The sequence below is a fragment of the Aythya ferina genome (assembly GCF_964211825.1).
Source record: "Aythya ferina genome assembly, chromosome: 2".
NCBI classification, from domain to species: Eukaryota; Metazoa; Chordata; class Aves; order Anseriformes; family Anatidae; genus Aythya; species Aythya ferina.
Window position 1 is genome coordinate 133,958,985 of NC_140297.1, and position 15,559 is coordinate 133,974,543.

Consider the following 15,559-nt stretch of genomic DNA (forward strand, 5'->3'; position numbering starts at 1 on the left):
AGATAAATATAAAACCTGTTTTTCATTAGCTGTGGAAATTTGTCTTCCACCTTTCTAACTCAGAGGTTCTATTATATATGCTACTTTTGCAACAGGTTATTAATATTATTTATGACAAAAATAAATAAATAAATAAATAAATAAATTGCTCACTTTACTTGATCAGCAAGATCACTGAAAAGTACTGTATTCTCACATTAGTTCTGATACTTGAAACAAAATACAAAATACATTTATATTTCAATAAATTTATCCATTTGGCTTTAGAATTTTAAAGTCTTTGTACGATCAAAAGTCATCAACATCATCAAAGCAGTGAAGATATTTATAATTACAAAATTTATTTGGTAGTCTAATATTAGTAACACTGCAGGGTAAAAGCTGGCTAAATAGTTTCATGAATCTTTCACTCTTTCAGGAGGTCAGGATTTATCAAACATTCTGTTCCCAGCTCATGTCTTTCAAAGTCTTTCCTTCTCTGTGTCTCTTTCTGACTGAAAATGAAGAAATGCAACCGAAGAGTTAGTCTGTCCATGAGTCATATGAGACAGATGAGAATTAAACCTAAGAATAAATTATAATAATTATATAAACTCTGCATCCTTTAAGCCAAGACAATTAACATGCAAAATGTGGTAACCTCCTGCCAAGACAATTAACATGCAAAATCATGGTCATTAAGGCCAGCACCAAGGGTAGATGGCATTGGAGAGAGGGATTCTTGCCTGCAGCATTAAAATATGAAGGTGAAACAAGAAAACATAATGAAATTTGTGTGTGTGTGTGTTGGGAGGGGTATAGGGGTAGGAAGGTGAAGCAGAGACTAGCTTCATATAAGAATAAGCAACTGGAGAGGCATAATATTCACTGAGTAATACTTTGAACAAGACAAGTTTAAAAAAATAATCTTGCCAACTAAATGGTTTTATAAGATTTGACAGAGAAAATGAAAATAATATGCTAGCTACTTGAAAGGCAGAAGAAGAATATTTCTCTGACTGACTGGCTAGACAAAATGGTCAAAGATATGAAAAGGAGTATAACCACATGATGATGTAATATGTCTGGTTTAAATTTCTTTAAGTACTGTACATACTATATTATGCAAATTGTATCTTATTTGAAGCTGATTAAATCTATTAATAAATGCTGTTTTTAATTAGACCACTTAAATCATTGGATTTCTCAGGGAATATTATACAGACTGTTCCAAAGAGATGAAATAATGTTAAATGTCTAAGATGATATTGTGAAGTAACTACGTGGTGATGTGGTGTTCTCACCTCAAGTGACTTGGAAATTGTATCATGGAAGGCAAGAAGTTAAAGAAAAATGTCAAGTGCTATAGGCAAGATTTCCCAAGATTCTCAGGATAAAAGAACAAGTCACTGGATGTCATACCTGCTCCTTTTTATATATATATATTTTTCCTCATATCTTTGATAAGTAGGAGGAAAAGATGATAAATGAACAAATACATAAAACAAGTGCTAAAGAAGAAAAATGAGGAAAGGGATGAGGAAACTAATAACAGTGAATAAAAGGGCAAGTGCAAGGAAAGACAGGAAGCAAAGATGAGATAATTGAAATTATGTTACAACTATTTGAATGATAATGAAATCCATTACTTTACTGAAGTGAGCTTCCTTGCTTGCTTTGCTACAAAGCCCTCTGAAGTAAAACATTTTGTGTTCGGGCAGCAGAATGTTCTGGACCCTGAAGGAAGTGGCTCCAGAGGGTAACCACAGAATTATAGAATGATTTGGGTTTGTGGTGGTTTTACCATGCTATGCAGCTGAACTTCACCACAACCACTCTTTCACTCCTCTTCCTCAAAGAAAAAGGGAAAGAAAATATGATGGAAAGGGCTCAAGGGTTGAGATAAGGAAAGGCAGATTACTGAAAAAATATTGTCGCAGGCAAAACAGACTCATCATAGGGAGATTAATATAATTTATTGCCTATTACTAGTGGACTAGAACTAGAAACTAATAGAAAATTTAAAAAAACCTTCTCCTCCACTGTGGCAGGGACATCTTCCACTAGATGAAGTTGTTTAAAGCCCCATCCAACCTGGCCTTGAATACTGACAGGGATGGAGCATCTGCAACTTCTCTGGTAAACCTCTGCCAGTGCCTCACTACCCTCTGAGTAAAGAATTTCTTCCTTATATGTAATCTAAATCTACCCTCTTATAGTTTAAAGCCATTACTCCTTGTCCTATCTTTACACTCTCCAATAAAAAGTCTCTCTCCTGCTTTCTTGTAGGCTTCCTTTAGGTACTGGAAAGCTATTATAAGGTCTCCCTTACAGAGCCTTCTCTTCACGCTGAACAACCCTAAATCTCTCAGCTTGTCTTCAGAGGTGTGAAGCCTCAGGGCTCATTCTAATAGGTCTATGTCCTTCTTGTGTGGCTGAATGCAGCACTCCAGATGGGGTCTCAGAAGAGCAGAATGGAGGGGGAGAATCGCCTCCCTTGACCTGCTGTTCATAATCAACCCAGGATCCCTGACCTCTTGAGCCTGTCATTGAGCCTGACCAGCTCAATGCTGGTATGAAATAGGGTTCTTACTTTTCACTGTTTTTCTTAACCCTTCCCCTGCCTGCAAAGTTCATTACGCATGCATAATGTACAGTTCTCACCTGGATAGTCTCCAGCAACAGAATAGCACTTTTTCCATTCATTCCAAGATCAAATGGTACAAATATCATTCAATCTCATGAAAAAAATCTTTTGTAGAATTCCAGAACGTGGAACAAAACTCAGTTCCACAATCCCTCCATGGACAGTATTTAGATAGTTTTTGGTGGTTAGTTTTTGCCTCTTTGCAAGTTCTTTACTAAGATTAACTATCTAGCTTCTATGGTCCTCTCAAATATTATAAGTTGCCTGCTTCTAAAATAGATTTCTTCATTGTTTTCTGGTTGTCCTTCTGTTTCCTTTTTTTGTCCTTACTGAACTTCTAACTGTCTTTTAGGACTTGAATGTCACCAACATGAATGTCATCAGTGTTTATTCCCTTTTTTTCCAAATCATTGACAAAGACACTAAGAAAGACTTAATCTAAGATGAGGCATTGCTTTCTAACTCAATACTTTCCTCTTTATCAGTGAACTTTGTTTATGATCTTCTACACTGTTTTCAATCAATATAGCAATGTTTCTGCATCTCAAAAGTGATCTAAATTAATTTCCCAGGTAAGATTTCATTATTCACTTCATCAAGTGCTTTACTAAAGTATTTCACATGTAGTGCTTTATTTCATCTAGTGATTTTGTAATTCTATTTTAAAAAGCAATCAAGTTTGTCACTGTGATTTATCCTTTAGGAGTAAAATATTATCTTCTTCCCTGATAGTTGTAAAATGATTTTTAATATAGCAAAACCTTCTTGCATAGCAAGACCGGTTGTGCTCACCTTCAACACCTTATGAGACTGGCTTATAGACAAAAACAAACAAACAAACAAGCGAACAACAACAACAATAAAAACAAACAAACAAACAAAAAAGAAATAGAAATAAAAATGTACCAAATTGAACAAGAAACATATGAAACATTTTGAGCTAGACGAAGTGAATATTTATACTAATAACCACTTCTGACAGTAGCCAGAAAGAGGAAACAATTTAATCCTATTTACCATGTATATCTTGTTTTATTTGCCTCCCCCCTCTCTGCCTTCATGCTTGAAGTAGTATTTGGTTCAGTGAGTTCCCATCTCTGAGATTGACAGATGTTACTTTTATGAATTTAACAAACTCATGCAGCATTAAATTTCACAGTAAACTGATTTGGTATTGTGCAAGTACCAGTACTGTATACTGTTACCAGTACTTCTTCCAGTATTTCAATCACTTCAGTATTTTTTTCTCTTTTTATATTGTAAGAAGCCATCAGTAGAATTTCTTTGCTCACCTTTTCCATGTAACTCATGATTTATACCCATGTATCATACCCACCCTCATACATCGTTTTTTTCTGGATGCAGATTCACATTTTTAATCTCTCTTTTTAATGAAACTATTCCATACCTCTGATCACCTTCATCTCATGCAGTTCTTCTTTAGATGGAATTAATATAGCTACACATAGAATTCAAGGCACAAGTATATTTTGGGTTTACATAGTCCAATAGAGGCAATTCCAGTTTTGTTTTCTGTGTCCTGCCTAAATCTTAACATTCATTTTGCCTCTTTTATGGCTGTAAGTATTCAACTCATGTTTTTGCAGTATATGGAATAATAAATTTATCCACAAAAAAATCCAAGATATCTTAAAATGTATTTTGAATGACAGTAGCTCATCTGAAAGCCAACATTTTTTCAGTATAAAGGGTTATTTTTCCACTTCTGAATCATTTACATTTATAGACAATGAACTGCATCTTTCATTTGTTTTGAGATAGATCCCTGACTTGCTCTACCATAAAACAAGGACACTCCCTCAGCTTCTCTGCAGTGATTAGTAGTTCAAATAATTCATTTAACTTTTCTTCTTTGACATTCATTACTTTGGTGAGTGTGAGAGGTAAGGTGAGGAAGAACTAAATGATCAAAAAGACAGCTAGTACTGAAAGAGGAAATAGCAGGAAAATGGAGAGGAAAAGAGATAAGAAAAACAAATTGAAGGAAGCCATAAAGTGAGAAAGGAATTTAAGAATGAGGAAAAAGAATTCATAAAATCTGAAATTACCTAGACTACTTGAATGATAAATACAACCATTTCTATATCAAGACAGGAAATTAATATTATCCTGCGGTTAGCTCAGGTCCTTTGCCCTAAACATCCACAGTGGAAGTCTCGCATACAGATTTGGATTTATGGGTCTGAAACAAATATGGTACAGTGCTAGTGGACATTAACTGCAAATATTCTTTCATCCATTACCTGTGTTTTATACCTTCCCGAGGATAGGAGCATCATTGTTTTCAGCATAAAAATCTACTTTCTGAGGTAAATGTGACATTTCTTTTCTTGTTTATTTGGCAAGGGAATGCCTGGAGGTGGAGAGTTTCTCATGCAAATAGAGTCGAGTGTGCTGAGTCACCGTCCTTTGGCGCATGACACACTTTCTACAAAAGGTTAGAGAAAACTTTAGTCTTTCTTCCCCATCCCGGTACAGAATTGAAATCTCTCTCCATCTTATTAAACTCCATCTGATGTCATTTATGAATTTGAAATGTCTTTTTAATGACCTGAATTTAGTCAGTTTTAAATGCATTGTACATGGAATTAGTTATGGTGCTAGGACTCTTTTTTTTTTTTCCTTTTTTTCATTAATGGCCAAACTGCTTATATAAAGTTCAGTCTAAATATAACATAATTTTGTTCTGAATATGCCTTTTTAGAATGTTTATTTGGCATTTGCTAGATGAGCCCTCTAAATAATCTAATTCTAGGAAAAGCTTCATCAAAAGGTCATTTTCTAATGATGAAAAAGTCATCATGATTTGCTTCTGAAATTATCTCCATTTTCCATCTCAGACTATTGGTGTAGTGTCCTAGATCTGCTTAGGTTCTCTTTTGTTAGGTGTATTTGAATGCTAGAAGCGATATTTCTCAGCAAACACAAACTAGGAAATAGCAGCAGAGACGTCTCTTGTGACAACCAGATTCAATTGGCTGGGATATGGAGTGTGATACAGAGGCAGTTGCTCCAGAGGCATTACTGATGCACAGGAATCCTTGCAGCCATTCAAGACACAGGAAAAAATGCAGTCACTGACCCAGAGTCATTTATTGATTTCCTTCCTACACAACTCTGACTTCTCTCATTTGCTTAGAGGCAGCAAGATTATTTCCTGATAAACATACAGCTGATCCTCTATAGCATAATAAGATTGACTGCTTGGATGATGCTCATGAGTTAGTACTGTAGTATGCCTTCTCTTTCCCACTCCCTATCCTCTCTGTGCTTCTTCCACAGCCTTTTCTTTGGGTACTTTATGCAAGGTCCTATTTATAGAGTTAATACTTTGTAAGTTAACGTTATCACAAATCTGACACCTTCCATTCAGCTGTCAAATATCTCCCTCTCCATTTCCTCCAGTTTCCTTCCTCCTCTTTTCTCCCTTGCTTCATGTAGATGTTTTCTCAGTCAGGGTTACTTAAATGTGAGTGGAGAATTTCAGTGGAGTTTCTGTCTTTAAGTGATTTTAGGGCCAGACTAAAATGGTAAGGAAGACTGTACAATTTAAGAAGTATATATACAGTGAGGATTCATAGTCATAGTTACAGTTATTACAGTAATAGTCATAGTCATTCTAGTAACAGTTTTTTGTTTGGTTGGTTTGGTTTAATAAAAGCAGAGAATCATAGAATGGCTTGGGTTGGAAGGGACTTCCAAGGTTCCAACCCCCCTGCCAAAGGCAGGGACACCACCCATTAGATCAGGTTGCCTAGGGCCACATCTAACCTGGTCTTGAACACCTCCAGGGATTAGAGTATGATTTTTAACATATGATTTCGTAGAACTAATCTACCTGAAATTAATGTCTTGGTGGTAATTGTGGTGGGTATTATACAAAACTGTGATATAGATGGATTATAGAGTGCAATAGATATAGATAATATAGAGTGCAATAGATAATAATATAATATGGTTATACAATAAGACAAGTCTGCTTTTCAAAGTGTTTACCAAACATATAGTCAACTTTCATGCAAGAACAGAAAATAATGGACTTTATTTTAGTAGAACATACTAGTGTTTTTATTTTTTTTTCCTGTTAGTTGTGTTATCCTAAAACCAGACAACCAGTCACCACACTTCTTAAACCTTCACCATCCTGATCCTTTCAACTGTGTTTTGTTTTGTTTTGTTTTGTTTTTTAGTTTTTGTTTTTTCCCACAAGTTAATGGAAAGGGATTGAAGTTGCTCTTTGAAATACAGAGATGTCAGATGTGAGACTGCTATCACATGGTTAGCCTAAATTTATTTTTAAAAATTCATACTAAGCAAAACCCTTAGTCCAAAAACAACAGATTCTTTTAATTGGACAGTCTCATGCTATAGATAATTTCTGCTGTGGTCATTTGTGGTCAGTTTCTTGTGGTCAAGATTTTGTCATACTGCATACTGTTTTTTTAAGTACATGTTGATTTTCAAAACATGTAGACAGAGAAAAATAAAAGATTTGACTTACAAACTGTAGAATCTTACCTGAATATGGTTTGATAATTCATTATATTTATGTTAAATCTCTTGTTTGGTTAAGTGATTTCTATCTTTCTTAATAGACATGTGTTTTGCAGAAATCTACTGAATGATGCACAATATGGACCCTTAGTTATCCAAGAAGCATTCTGAAACAAAACCCTCTGATTTGCTTAGGAATTAATACTAGTTTTACTCAAGTATAACATGTAACATCATTTTAGTTTCTTCTTTATCCCTCCAGTACACAAGTGCTATGTTTCTCTCATCTGTGTCAGATAATATCCTCTTCATTTAGAATGTGTAATCTGTTTTACTTGGCTCCTATTTCTGAAGTGAAACGAAGATCTAGCATGGCATAATCCCAATTGAATTGACATCAGCAGATCCCACAGCTTTATTTTTTACATGGCTAGAAATAAAAACTGTTGCTTCAAAGCAACAATTTCATTTTGAAAATCTTAACTTTCTTTTTGCTCTGATACACACAGTAGAAGAATTTGGAAGCAGATAAGGTGAAAGCACATATTATCATATGTGCTTTCTACCTATCTACAAAAAAGCAGCTATCTAAAACATATCTACAAAAAGCAGCTCAGCTGGACTGATACCACCAAAACTAATGTATGAAAATGAACATCCTGTATATTATCTCTCAATTTGGCTTGCCTTAATGTAAATACATTACATAAGTCCAAAGTTCTTAATTCATTACAAGGCACTTAATTTTCATATTTCTTTGGTTTACAAATATACTAAGTGCAAAGTTTAGTGTTTTCAAACTCTCCACCCCCCCAAAAACAAACAAACAAACAAACAAACAAACAAACAAAAAACTAGGACGAGAAGCATGTGTTTCAATTAATTCCATTCACAGCAGAAATTAATTCCATCTGCACTCCTTTAGAAAGAAGTAAAAGTTCAATAGAGCATTTAGTAAGTAGGTTAAATATATATATATATATTGAAATCTTTCTAGTGTAGCTTTTTCTTGATGAACTCTGTTTCCAGCATGGATGAGTATTTCATTAACATCTTGTCCTCAGGGCAAAATTTAAGGCTGCCCAGGTTAGTAGGAGCTACCCACATGTATCCAAGCAATCGAGCAGTATGGATTTGTCAGGAATAAATTGTTTTAAACCAATTAAATATTTTTTCTTTAGTAGGCAACAGACATCATGAGCTGAAGATAAGTCATAGATGCTGTGCAGATTGATTTAAGGAAAGCTTTAGATATTTAGAAATGGAATAAATGTGGTATAAATTCAACTACTATAGCTGGAATGCCATTCTCAGGGTACCTAGTAATGGCTTACTGACAAAATGGAAGAATGTACTGACTGGGACTCCGTAGGGATCTAGACAGTCTGGTGCTGTTGAAGATTTTCATTAGTAATCTGGTTGATTGAATTTGCAGATGATGGAAAGAACTGCAAGTACATTGGAGGATAGGAATGAATTCAAAATGATCTTGAGAAGCAGAAGTATTATCTAGAAGAAAGGATATTGTGCAACAAAAGTAACAGCACTTAGGTGGGGATCATCAGGACAATACAGTATCAGGAACAAAGAAGGGATAACAGGCGATCACAGCCTGACTTGAGCCAACAATGTCTCGATGTCATGAAAAATGCAAATACAATAAAATACATATTTACATTAGATACATTATGTGTCCCTAGGACACAGAATAGAAGTTCACGCTGCCAAACACATGAAGTAATATTTTTCTCACTGCTCAACATTTTTAAGTCCTCAAATTGACTTCAGTTTTGGGCACAGCATTCTAAGTAATAGCTATATCAATCAGAAAGCAGCAAGAATAGTCTAGGTCTGGAAAAAAATAGGAAAATTTTTTTCAAATGCGTAAATGTTTAGCATAGAGAAATGTTTTAGCATGGAGGACCAGGATTCCTGTTCTCAAGGATGAAAAAAGGCTGCTGCAAAGAAAATAATCTATTTTCTGTGTCCATTGTATGTGACAAGGGAATATGATGAGAAGAGATCTATATCAAAGAAGATTCAGTTTAAATATTGGAAAAAGCTTTACAGCAAGCGTGGTGAAGTACTGGAAGAGGCTGCTTAGGGGAAGCTACAAATATCAGTGGTGTAATTAAGATCAGGCTAGACAAGCCGTTTTTATTACTGGGGCATTGGGGTGGTCTTGAAGGATTTCCTCCCTCTCTGAGAACCTTATCAGATTCTTGTAAAAAAATCTCTTCAGCTTTTGAATAATAACAAGGAGCACTAACCAAATAAACTGTTCTTTTGCCATGATGACATTTAGTTGAGAGAATTTTTTTTTTTCTGTATAATTTGTTTCTCTTTATTTTACTACAGTTATGCCTTATTTGTCTTTCTCTTGCTTTTGCTTTTTCGCTCTTCTTCGCATTTATCTCTTCATGTTTATTTGAATAAACCTGATTTCTTATGAGGAAAAAAAAAGTCTTGAAATTTATCCTATCATCCACCTTTCTGTCAATTCCCAGCTAATAATTTTGAACCCACAGGCTAATTTCAAGTAGCTACGCAGTGGCATAGTCATCACAAAGACATCAAGCTCTTTAGTGTTTTGGGAAACTTGCATCTGGACAGAGGTAAAACTGGCAGGTGGAACTGAGATTTTGTTCTGATAATCATAGCTGGCCTGTTGATCAGGAAAGCCACTGTTTTGGCATGAGGACTCTACATCTTGCCTCTTACTCTGGCAAAGAGAAAATAAAATCTTGTAATGCTACAGTGAGGAGGCAGGCAACAAAGACAACCAAGAAGACAAGAAGGGAAAGTCCAAATTCATCAGTGTCCCTATAAAAGTACTGCTGGCCCATGAGAGACTCGGCATGACAGTCTGAAGTGACAGTTCATCACAGGAACATATCATACTGATGTCATCTGCTGGGCAGCAGGAGCCTATCCCAGCACTGGGATTTCCTCAGGGACAGGACAGGAACCAACTACAACAATTTTACTAACAGCAATCCAAGCATTATTTTACTCTTCCATCTGTTTCTCTTTGTAGTCTACTATTTCAGTTGCATACAGAGCGAGGTATTCTTGTCTTTTCTTATATTTAATTATTAGCTCTGGCTAGAAAGGCTATCAAAAATGTTATTCTTCTCCTTCTTTCAGTATATTTCTCTTTAAAATATATGAGAAGAAGAAGGTGCTATACTGAAAGAAAGTAGGGGCTTTTCATTTCTTGGCTTTGGATTAGCCAGATAAATACGTTCTTTTTATAAAATACACAAGAAGCTGTTCTGTCCCATATAAAATAAATGCCTACAAATAAGAAGCAAGTCCACTGGGGGTGGGGGGGAGAATACTTTAAATCTGGAAACTGATTTTTTCCCTCAAATTCCTGGGGGTAGAAGAAAAAAGAATATTCATTCTAATTTCTTGTTGGCTTATATTTTCCAGCTCATTGGCCTGCTAAATGTGAGACCCATAGGCCAAATTTGGGGCAAGTTTAGATACAATTCTCATCACATTTGCATAATATATCTCTGAGAATAAATCATACTGTTTTCAGTATCACGGTGTGGTATCTAGGCCCATGCTTCTGTGAAGGTCAAGGAAAGTCACTGCCTTTGCTGGTGTAGGATCGAGCCTCAACTGTTCCCTCTATAAGCTTGCTACAATAGAACTGACATTTTGAGTAGGACTTTGTTGTTTCAAACAACCTTTTAAATATTGTAGATGTGGTGGGTTAATCTTGTCCAGCAGCCGGGGACACCCACCCAACCAATCAGACACCCTCGACAGGGAAGTGTGAGAACAGAGGATGGAGAAGACTGTGGATTGAGATTTATTCTTAAAAATGTTTTCCCAGAGGTGCCACCACCTTGGCTGACCAGGCTCAGCTGTGCCCTATGGTGGGGCTGCAGGAGCTGGCTGGAACTGGCCATGTTTGGTATGGGACAGGCCCAGCTGCTCCTCACAGAGGCCTTGCTGAAGCCCCCACTGCCAGCACCTGGGCACCAACAGCCAATGCAGAGGGTATGAATTTTATGACTCACCTTCAATATTGAGAAAAGCTAGGAAAAGGATAGCCCTAATTTGTCTTCTGACACAGACAAGGTGAGGAGGATAACGGATGATATTATGTCGCATCATTTTTTTCCGTAATCTCCACTTAGAGGATTTGTAGTGATAGCATCATTATACCTCCTTACAAATAAGATTCAAATATTGAAGAACAGGGCTGAATGTCTCTCTTCCTCCATGACTAAAATAACAGAGGAAGAGATCATTTGGTAGAGAGATCGATGGTAGAGCTCTACCATAGCTCTTTTAAACCACCAGTGGTCCTTAATCACATCACTCGAAGCAGGGACAACTATATAGCTTTTCCACTGCTCTTTTATAACACACAGAGGCTAATGGTAGGGATGATATTTTCAGGGGGTGGGGAGTAAAGTCTAAGTCTGTGAGATGATGCAGACAACCCCTCAAAGACTTAGATGTTTATCCATTTTGTAAAACCTGTATTAATTAGGTCTCCTTTCTTCATCTCCAGGCACTCACTCAGCTTCAGTAGTATGCCCATTATCTCCACAACAGCTGCTGAGCTAACTGACTATTTTCACAAATACATGCTTGCATGCTATTAGCTTTATTGGCAAAGTCCAGATTTACTGGAAACCTGAGGTATCTTCTGGGCTTTCTGAGTTATTTCAGGGTTATTCTTAGCGCAACATCTGAAGCTCCTTGGGGAAACATCTAAACTCAGAACTCAGCCATGTAGCAATACTGCTTCCTTATCTCTTTCAGCAGTGCTAGTACCTCATTAGTACCAATCCCCTTCCTCTGTCACTTTTGTCATCCTACCATGTGTTAGCAATAGAGAAAGCACTTTTTTTCCCTGTGCTGAGGATTATTTTTTTTTCTTTATCATAGGTGCTTTCAGCTGTTATTTAGTCCTCTGATTTCTTTTCCCTCTCATATTTTCTGCTTCCAGCAGAAAGCATCACAAAAGATGGTCTCTCTGATGGACCTATTTCAGTAAATGTCATCAAATGAATGATGAAATTTGTTCCTTACAAATTTGTTTAACTGCATCTGACCAGTCCAAACTAACTCTATGCCCTAGTAATAGCAGCTTGTTTTAGTTATATATTCGGATGCTAAGGAGAAGAGGAACATGTCTCTTCATTTTGTGTCATTCAACCAGCTTTCCAATGTTGTCCCATAAAGTGATCTATAAAATCATTACCAGTAGTTATGACGTGCCATCACTACCATGTATGTTATGATTGTGCCACCTCTATGGCCGTATGGTCTGTAATGGTCTGATAATACTATTTCTTTGGCTTGCCTCCTGTTTATTCTTGGATCACATGACTTTACTACCAATAATAGTGCCACGCCATATGTTAGAACTGTCTGATGTAGGAGGTGAATAACTAATCTATATAGCACAGCTAAGGTATCACTGCCCAGTATTATAATCAGCTGAAGGAATTCTCTAGCTACACTCATGTATGATAAACTGAAGTCTTTATGTAATATTTTTTAGAGCTAAAAAATAAGCCTGGCAGTCATCAACAACTATCATCATAGAATCATAGAATTATAGAATGTCCTGAGTTGGAAGGGACCCATAAGGATCATCAAGTCCAACTCATGGCACCACATAGGTCTACCTAAAAGTCTAGACAATGTGACTAAGTGCACAGTCCAATCGCTTAAATTCAGACAGGCTTGGTGCAGTGACTACTTCACTGGGGAGCCTGTTCTGGTGTGCGACCACCTTCTCGGTGAAGAACCTCTTCCTGATGTCTAGCCTAAACTTCCCATGCCTCAGCTTAACACCATTCCCGTGGATCCCATCATTGGTGATTACGGAGAATACCTCTCTACTCCACCTTGCGAGGAAGTTGTAGTTGACTGCGATGAGGTCCCCCCTCAGCCTCCTCTTCTCCAGGCTGAACAGGCCCAGTGACCTCAGCTGCTCCTCATATGTTTTCCCCTCTAGGCCCTTCACCATCTTCATCACCCTCCTCTGGACACTCTCCAACAGTTTCATGTCCTTTTTGTACTGTGGTGCCCAGAACTGCACACTCAAGGTGAGGCCACACCAGCACAGAGTAGAGCGGGACAATCACTACCCTTGGCCGACTAGCAATGCCGTGTTTGATCCATCCCAGGATATGGTTGGCTCTCCTGGCTGCCAGGGCACACTGCTGGCTCATATTCAACTTACTGTCAACCACAACCCCCTGATCCCTCTCTGCAGGGCTGCTCTCCAGCTCATCACCCAGTCTGTACATATAGCCAGGGTTGCCCTGTCCCAGGTGCAGGACCCAGCACTTGCTTTTGTTAAACTTCATATGGTTGGTGATCACCCAGCTCTCCAATCTGTCCAGGTCTCTCTGCAAGGCCTTTCCATCTTCATCTGAATCCAGAACTCCTCCAAGTTTGGTGTCGTCAGCAAATTTGCTCAAAACACCTTCTAGTCCTACATCCAAATCATTTATAAAAACATTGAAGAGGACTAGCCCTAAAATGGAGCCTTGAGGAACCCCACTAGTGACCCTCCGCCAGCCAGATGTGACCCCATTTACCATAACCCTTTGAGCCCTGCCTGTCAGCCAATTACTCATCCATCATATGATGTTTTTGTTAAGTTGTATGCTGAACATTTTGTCCAGTAGGATCCTATGGGAAACTGTGTCAAAAGCCTTGCTGAAGTCCAAAAAGATCACATCAGCTGGTTTCCCTTGGTTGACTAGATGGGTGATCTTATCATAAAAGGAAATCAGACTTGTTAGGCAGAATCTACCCCTCATGAACCCATTTTTGCTGGGACCAATGACTGCATTGTCCCCCCGGGTGTGCTTCAATAACTTCAAGAATCATCTTCTCCATAATTTTACCAGGCACTGACATGAGACTGACAGGCCTGTAATTGCTAGGGTCTTCTTTTTTACCCTTCTTGAAAATTGGAACAACATTTGCCAGCTTCCACTCTACTAGGACCTCTCCAGATTCTGAAGATCATTGAAAAATAATTGAGAGAGGTCCTGTGATGACATCAGCCAGCTCTTTAAGCACCTTGGGATGAATCCCATATGGACCCATGGACTTGCATGGATTCAGGTGGAGCAGTAAATCCTGCACACGTTCAGGGTCAGTTGGGAGTTTGTCATTCCTACCGTCATGGTCCACCAGCACCCTGGGTCCTGAAGCCCATCATCAGTGTTGAAGACAGAGGCAAAGAAGGCATTAAATGTCTCTGCTTTGCCTATATCATTGTCTGTGAGAAGACCTTCCCCATCAAGTAGCAGACCTGTTTTCTTTGGTTCTCCTTTTTCTGTTCACATATCTAAAAAAAACTTTTTTATTGTCTCCCACAGATATGGCCAGCTTCAACTCTAGTTGGGTTTTGGCCACAGAAACTTTCTCCCTACAAACATGAACAGCATCCCTGTATTCCTTCCACGTCACCTGATCCTCCTTCCAGCAGCTGTACACTTTTTTTTTGGTCTAAGCTCCAGTAGAAGATCCCTGGTCAGCCAGGCCGGCCTTCTGTCCCACTTGCCTGACTTCTGACATTTTGGAATTGCCTGATCTTGCGCTTTTAGGAGGCAGTACTTAAAGATTGACCAGCACTGATGGACACCAATGCCTTCAAAACCAGTTTCCCTGGGGACCTTGCTGACTAGTTCCCTGAGCAGCCTGAAGTCTGCTTTCCCCATATCCAGGGCTGAAGTTTTGGTGGCAGTTTTCCTTCTGTCTCCATAAATTCTAAACTCAACCACTTCATGGTCACTATGACTGAGATGGCCACCAATTGCCATGTCTCCCACAAGACCCTCTTTGTTCTCCAGCAACAGATCTAGGAGGGCACCTTTCCTAGTCGGCTCCCTTAGTACCTGCACCAAGAAGTTATCATCTAGGTGCTTGATGAACCTCCTGGATTTGCTTGTGTGAGCCATGTGGTGATCCCAGTTGATGTCTGGCAAGTTGAAATCCCCCATAAGGACAAGGGGAGTTGATCTTGAGGCATCTCTTAGTTCTGCAAAGAATAATTCATCAGCGTTGTCGTCCTGGCCAGGTAATAGACCCCCACAATGACATCACCGTTATTTGTTCATCCCATAATCCTTACGCAGAGGCTCTCAACTTTGCCATCACCAACTTGAAGTTCCACACAGTCCAGCCCATGCTTCACATACATCGCCACCCCTCCACCTCGCCTACCCTGCCTGTCCCTCCTGAAGAGCCTGTAACCATCTATTGTAACACACCAGCCACAGAACTAATCCCACCAGGTTTCACTTATGCCAATGATATTGTAGCTGTGGGACTTGGCCAAGACTTAGGGATATGGTTTAGCTTAGGGATATGGTTTAGTGGGGACTGTTAGTGTTAGGTCAGAGGTTGGACTCGATGATCTTG

General features: G+C 38.3%; 1 protein-coding gene across 1 annotated transcript in view; it reads right to left on the reverse strand.

Moving 5' to 3' along the window:
* The window catches only part of CNGB3 (cyclic nucleotide gated channel subunit beta 3), a 663,489-nt gene that overhangs the window by 415,248 nt on the left and 232,682 nt on the right, over positions 1 to 15,559 (reverse strand). The window lies entirely within an intron of this gene.